General features: G+C 42.6%; 1 non-coding gene across 1 annotated transcript; it reads left to right on the top strand.

Moving 5' to 3' along the window:
* The first annotated feature begins 6,635 nt into the window (after nt 1-6,635).
* Nucleotides 6,636-6,834, top strand: LOC145361945 (U2 spliceosomal RNA). The gene has a single exon (XR_013889895.1). It is a non-coding gene; the product is annotated as a U2 spliceosomal RNA (small nuclear RNA).
* Nucleotides 6,835-7,350: the final 516 nt, after the last annotated feature.

The following is a 7,350-nucleotide window of genomic DNA, read 5'->3' as shown; positions in this document are numbered from 1 at the left end:
GTCATGCCTGAACATGATGCTTTCCATCTCCCCGCAGGCCTCGGTTATAATATGTGGTCTTACCCTTCATTCCTTAGCCACATGGTTAAACCAAGAACAACTTCCCTTCTGAGAGAAGTAAAGCATCGCATGGCACTATATTAATAAGAGCAGTGAAGTTCTCATGGTGCCCTGGTCAACATTTATCTCTTAACCAACATCTAGGTGGAACCTTGCTTTAAGGATGGTACGGTGGCACATAGCTCCGGGGACCTGAGTTCAATTCCCGCCTATGTGGAGTCTGCACGTTCTCTGTGTGGGTTCTCCCCGTATCTGTGTGGGTTGCCTCCGGGTGCTCCAGTTTCCTCCCACAGTCAGAAAGACGTGTAGGGTAGGTGCAATGGCCATACTAAATTCTCCCTTAGTGTACCGGAACAGACGAGGAGATTTTCACAGTAACTTCATTGCAGTGTTAATGTAAGCCTACTTGTGACTCTAATAAATAAACATTAAAACTTTAAATCTCTGTAAACAACTGGAGGTGTCAATGATTTCACTGCAGTCTGCTGGATCTTCTTCGTAAACTGAGAATGTGAAAGTCACTACATCAGCACACGCTTCCGTTTTGTATCTTAACCCTGTATGGAAAAGAATGCACCCGCAGTCAGCATCGACTTGCATTTATATAGCGCCTTCAATGTCAGCTTCACCAGGAGTTTAGCTAGGAGTCACTCAAATGCATTGGTTCAGAATGGCCAAAGGAGTTAGAGGAGGAGAGAGCTGGAGAGTAAAGTTTGAAACAGGAATTGCAAAGTCTGAGTGGCGGAGCGATGGAAACCGGGAAGCCATCAAAAAGGCAGAGAAACAGTTAACAAACACCAGTGTCACCACAACATGTGGTAAATCTCCATTCATCTCTCCCATTGTCTCATTAATACATCTCAGCCACAAAATAAAAACAATTTTTAAAGGGTAGAGGCGCGTAAAGCGAAAGGCAGAAGCTCAGAGGAATGAAAGCTTACAATCTGAAACGGGGGTTGGTGAGAATCAACGGAGATAGCATATATTCTACTCGATAATAATGGCGGGCAACCAAATAAACAGCACGCCCCAAAACACAAACAGGTATCGGTGATTGCTGTAAAAATACTCATTTGGAAACAATTAGTGGTGTTCCACTAATTAAAATAGCCACAAGGGTTTGTGACCCAGACTGCGCCGGTTGGCAAGCTCATTCTGTAATAGCTGCAGGGAATGTACAACAGGGCACCCTCCCTGCCTGGAGCGTTCTCTCTCACACATACACACTCACCCACCCGCTCCTCTCTTATACCAAATACACCCTCCCGCTTGCTGCTTTCAGCATTTTGGAAAGATTTCTCGAGTTACAAAAGATCTGCACGCTTCGGTTCGCGGTTATCAAGTGTGGAAGAGAGATTCGCATCTCCTGGACAGTGAGCGCATTCCTCAGTAACGCAGCACAACCCTGATTTACCAAACCCCATGTTGCAAAAAAGGGCAGCCAGTTTCTGATGCTCACACGGAGAGGGATTTCTGTGTAAGGTCTATGGAGCTCACCAGACTCCACTTAACTCATAATCTCAACACCATATCGAACGGTATCCACTTAAACCTTCAACTGTGAATGACCGCAAGATTTGATTTGATTTATTATTGTCACATGGATTGGCATACAGTGAAAAGTATTGTTGCTGCCGCTATATAGACAAGACATACCGTTCATAGAGTACAGAGGGGAGAAGAAAAGGAGAGAGTGCAGAATGTAGTGTTACAGTCATAGCTAGGGTGTAGAGAAAGATCAACTTAATATACGGTAGGTCCATTCAAAAGTCTGATGGCAGCAGGGGAGAAGCTGTTCTTGAGTCCCAAGATTTCAGGAGACACCAAGTAGTCCACAGGAGAAGAAGGAATGGAAGAAGGCATTGATAGCGTGTGGTGAATTCAGTTGAGTGGGATGAGGCTGGTGTGGAGCCGAATTGTCTACTTCGCTGCTGTAAATCCTGCTAACATGTTGACCTCCCCCCTCCACCTCGTTAAACGCAATTTAGTGCCGCCAACAGTCCCGAAATATTGATTTTAATGTTGGTTTTCTTTCAAATCAATCTGTGCCATTCCCAATGCAGCATGTAAAGTCTTCATTTGATGGTTATGGATTGCCCATTGGGGTTCAGGTAGCTAAGAGCACACACATGCACACTGGCAACATTACTGAGGCACTCATCTATACTCGCTCCCATCGCTTTCTCATATCCCACACTGGATGAAGCTCATTTGCGTCTGAGATACACCGATTGTGTTTGAAGGCAGAGTTTCAGTGAACGTTAACGTGCAAGAAATACAGGCAAGCCAAGTGTCACTCTGGATCAAGATTTCAGCTGAAGGTTTCACAAGCGAGTGAGATCATGCGAAGCACCGCAAGGAAATTACAAACTGCCATACTTGATTTGAAAGTGACGAGATACCAAGTCTCGAAAACTGACCGGAACGGCAAAACTTCACATCTGAACTAATCTCCTGATAATAAACGGTGTATAAAGCATGAAGGTGACACATCAAACAATTGCAATTCATTCCTCACGGCGGATAAGAGGCTATGCAGTCAAAGTGAAATTGTGCGACTTTCATGTTTGACCGCGGTTCTTGATCGGATCATCAGATAGCAACAGTTTCGAGAAGAGATTTCTGAGTGGAATTCCCAGTACCAAGTTATAGAGACAGACAATAGTAAAAGGACAATGGCTTCCAGCGACCATATTATTTGTTCGATCCCATGCTCTGCATTCCACATAAATGGAATACATAGGAATTAACAACCGGAGAAGGCCACTCGCCCTCTCGAGCCACTTCCACCATTCAATGAGATCATGGCTAATCTAATTGTAACCTCAATCCCTATAATCTTTCGGCCCCTTGTTAATCAAGGATTTATCTCACTTTGCCTTAAACATATTCAAAGACTGCTTCCGCTATCTTTTGAGAAAGACTCAATTTTTTCAGTTGCAACACTCTCGGTTCTATTTTTTGTTTCTGTTATGTCACTTCGGAATCATGTTCATTATCTTGCTCTGTGTTGAATGTAGCCTACTTCTGAAATCTGATCAACTCAGACTACGGTTAAACAACAACCGTAACACTTCCAGCGCGATCAGTATCCACCTCCCTCCATTTACTAACAGATTTTCTCACTCCTCGTCTTATCACTTTCCTTCAAGTCTGCCACGTTCTTCCTGATACCTTCGCATTCTCCCAGTGCATAATCCAATAATGGTCTCCTATTTGATAGTATCTGACACTATCCCCCAGTCAAGGTGGATGGTAAAGTGGTTAGCACCGCTGCCTCACAGTGCCAGGATGTGGGTATGCCGGCTTTGGACTGGCGTAAACACAGTGAAAAGTCTGACAACACCAGGTTTTAGTCCAACCTATTTATTTGATAATATACAGTGCCAGGACATGGGTTCAATTCCAGCTTTGGGTCACTGCATGGAATTTGCACATTCTCCCCATCTCTGTGTGGATTTCCTCTGGGTCCAAAGATGTGCGTGTTAGGTGGATTGACCATGCTAAATTACACCTTAGTCAAGGGGATACGTGGGGTCACAGGAATTGGTTCTGAGTGGGATTGTTGCAGATGTGGGGATGATGGGCCAAATGAACTTCTTCTGCACTGCAGGGACTCTATGCCTAACTGACTATTTTAGTTCTTCACAGAAGGTGGACACCGAGAGCATTTGGTGGTGTAAACTCATTGAACCAATCACTGAAATAGCATGTGCAATCCACACCACCATCCCAAACCCTGAAAATATATTTCTGTATATATTCAAATGTTAAATTTGCTCCCTAACAGGAAGCCTTTGAAAATCACTAGATACCCCCAGCATGCATGCAATGTGCTATTTTGAATAAATAAACCACAAAATAGAGGCTGATAGTTTTTAACCAACAGAACATTCTTGGTATGATCATAGTGTTATTCTCAGAATGTTGTTGGGTTTGATTTATCTGGCCAGGACAGCATAATAGTTTCAATATTGTAAGCCACTTCTCTCCCAATGTGTATTTTTATACAGGAGTAGAATCCAATGATGGTGTAGGGTTTTCTTTTTGAAAGCAAGTCTTTGTCCAATTATTGAGAAATGCAAGGGGAAAATCTCTTCTTTTCAGGCAGTTCCTTGAGATTGAGGGTGATTTGCTTTTACTCTGGTTCAATGGTTTCTGAGATGGCTGAAAAGTCTGATATGCCCTGCAGACTCTGCCATGTGTGGGATAGGTGATACTAGGAGGATCAGGTAGATGGGAGATTAGTGTATTCTCTCTAGTGTCTTGAATTCACCTCTGTGTATTTCTGATGAAGTCACAGCATGGTGGCACAGTGGTTAGCACTGCTGCCTCACAGTACCAGGGACCTGGGTTCGATTCCAGCCTTGGAAGACTGTCTGTCTGGAGCTTACACGTTCTCCCTATGCCTGCATAGTTTTCGTCCAAGTGTTCCTGTTTCCTCTCACAGTCCAAGGTTAGGTGGATAGGCCAGGCTAAATTGCCCCTTACATGTGCGGTTTAGGTGGATTAGCCATGGTCAATGCACGGAGTTACGGGTGGAGGGTGGTTAGGTGGGCCTGGGTGAGTTGCTCTTTTGGATACTCAATGGGCCAAATGGCCTTCTTCTGCACTGTAGGCATTCTATGGTAACTCCCTCAATGCATTCACTGCCTTCGTGAATTAACCTTTCTTTTAGTTGCTCATAGGTAAGAACTTGCATGAGTTAATTGAGATGTTTGATCTCTTCTGGGGTGCTTTGAGGACATTCCTAAAGCAATTCTGTTATCTTCTTGGGGGCCTCCTGCCACGACTGAATTCTGAGTGGAACATTGTTTCCAGAGTCTGGTGTCAGGTATATGAACAACACATCCTGCCCAGCAGAGTTGGTTTTGAGTGACTAGCATCTTTGATTTTGGGCAGGTTAGCTTGAGAGAAGATGCTGCTGTCAGATCACTTTTATTCTACTGTGCTTGGAGCACTTTGCAAAGATATGACTGGTGGTACTTCTCCAGTACTTTGAGGTACCTCTGCAGATTATCCAATTCTCCAAAGCATGTTGTAGCATTGGAGCACTGCTGCCTGGTAAACAACACTCTTAGTTCTGGCATTGAGATTTGGATCCTCAAATATGCTTTTCTTTACTTGACACTTCATTTTTTATGTCTGTCTTCATTGCGAAGAGGCTCTCAAGATATAAAAGAACAAAGAAAAATGAAAATTACAGCACAGGAACAGGCCTTTCAGCCCTCCAAGCCTACACCAACCAGATGGACCATATGGACAATGGTCCACAGTTTCCAGGATCTTGCTGCTGATCTGAATCAATGAGGGAAGGTACTGTGCTGTGGGGGCTGATCAAAAGGGAATTTTGTACATAGCAGGGCACATCAATTGACATAAAAATAGAAATATTGGGTGGAAGTCAGCAACAACTATGTCCCCTTCGGCATCTACCATCATGCTGGTGGAGCTGAAACCATGTAAAGCCATGCAAATTTAGTAAGCTTCCTGTTGCTTGTTCAGTTCATACGCAAAAAAAACACGGTAATAATCTCATAAAATTCCTAATCCAGATTAGTATGAGGTGTAAACCACTTGCGTAAATCACTTGTTTCTCAATGTGTATTGCCACATCTGAACATCACAACTTTAAAAGCACTTGCATGATACTGCCATTGTCAACAGAACTGTATAATTTCCACAAATTGGACACATTGTTTTCATGGTTCTCATGAGCTGCTATTAGATCTCTGCTATGCCCTCGAAACTGGATTCTCTCACTTCCAGCAGAGGTGTTATCAGACCTTAACTTGCAAAGAGCACTTGATTAGGAGTGACAAAGTTGAGGAGCAAAAGAATCAAAGATCCCCATTTTGAGCACTCTACCCAGGATGCCTTTTGAGATTATTAAAACTGTTTTACTATTTTACTATTATCAAGGACATTAAAGCACAAAAGGATTTGATTTTATTTGATTTATTTTTGTCACATGTATTTGTGAAAGGTATTGTTTCTTGCACTATACAAGCAAAGTATACAGAGGGAAGGAGTGCAGAATGTAATGTTACAGACTTAACTAGGGTGTAGAGAAAGATCAACTTAATGCAAGGTAAGTCCATTCAAAAACTTGATGGCAGCAGGGAAGAAGCTGTTTTTGAGTTAGTTGGTATGTGATCTCAGACTTCTGTATCTTTTTCCCGACAGAGGAGGAGAGTATGTCCGGGGTGTGTGGGGTCCTTGGTTATGCTGGCTGCTTTTTTGAGGCAGCGGGAAATGTAGATACAGTCAGTGGGTGGGAAGCTGGTTTGAGTGAAGGACTGGGCTCAATTCATGACCCTAAGTAGTTTCTTACAGTCTTGGACAGAGCAGGAGCCATACCAAGTTATGATACAATCAGAAAGAATGCTTTCTATGGTGCATCTGCAGAAGTTAAAGGGAAAGATCTCACGCTGCCAGCAGTCATGTATTGTATTTACTGGAAGTGACTCTATCCTCACAAGCCTCATAGTAACAAGGCATTAGTGCATTGATCAGGCAGGAGAAACAACAAAGAGATTATAGAATTCAGGAAAGCTCTGAAATACCATATTAATAAAGATTCTCGGCCTTTTGGCTAAGATCAAGTGTAGTATTGACATGCTGTGCTTGGTTGAAGTCATCAGGTTACATTTCAGCTTCATTTGAAGCAATTTTTAAAAGAGGCATCTCGGCCTTTTGGCTAAGATGCAAATGAGATCAAGCCTTGTAGGAGGAGCTATGCCTACTCCAATCAGCTTGGATCATGTAGATCAAGTCCAAGACAGGAGATGAGAACCCTGTCTTGTCAGCTTGGATTGGGAATGTCTCAACTTGTTGAGACTCTGAATTGGGCTTGATTGGATTGAATTAGAATAAAAACAAAAAAAACCCCAAAGATGTAGAACGTAAGTTTGGATAGGTAATCAGGATTTTTACTTTGTTTAATTTACAAGATTGAAACATAAAATGGGTTATGCTATTTTGAAATGTATGTGATAATATCTGAAATATGTATGAAGCAGATTTAACAGGCAAGATGATTGGTTTCAAATGTTCTTCACCTTCAATCCCTGGCTCCACTTTCTTCCATCCTATTTTGAAGGTGAGATTTATTTTGGGGCATTATTCTATTACAGCTTATCCAAAACTGGCATTTCACCTGATACCCCTTTTCATATTCCCAGCAAGTCGCAATGAATTGCAACTAGGTGGGAGAATACCAAGTGGCTTTTTTTCTTTTTCAACTTGTGGAGATATTATATACATTTGTAGTGTCTCAACTGCTGTTCA

This window comes from Carcharhinus amblyrhynchos, chromosome 2 (assembly GCF_965287045.1).
Source record: "Carcharhinus amblyrhynchos chromosome 2, sCarAmb.v2.hapA, whole genome shotgun sequence".
Classification (NCBI taxonomy): Eukaryota; Metazoa; Chordata; class Chondrichthyes; order Carcharhiniformes; family Carcharhinidae; genus Carcharhinus; species Carcharhinus amblyrhynchos.
Note: the sequence above shows the minus strand (reverse complement) of the source record. Positions and strands in the feature narration are given on the sequence as shown.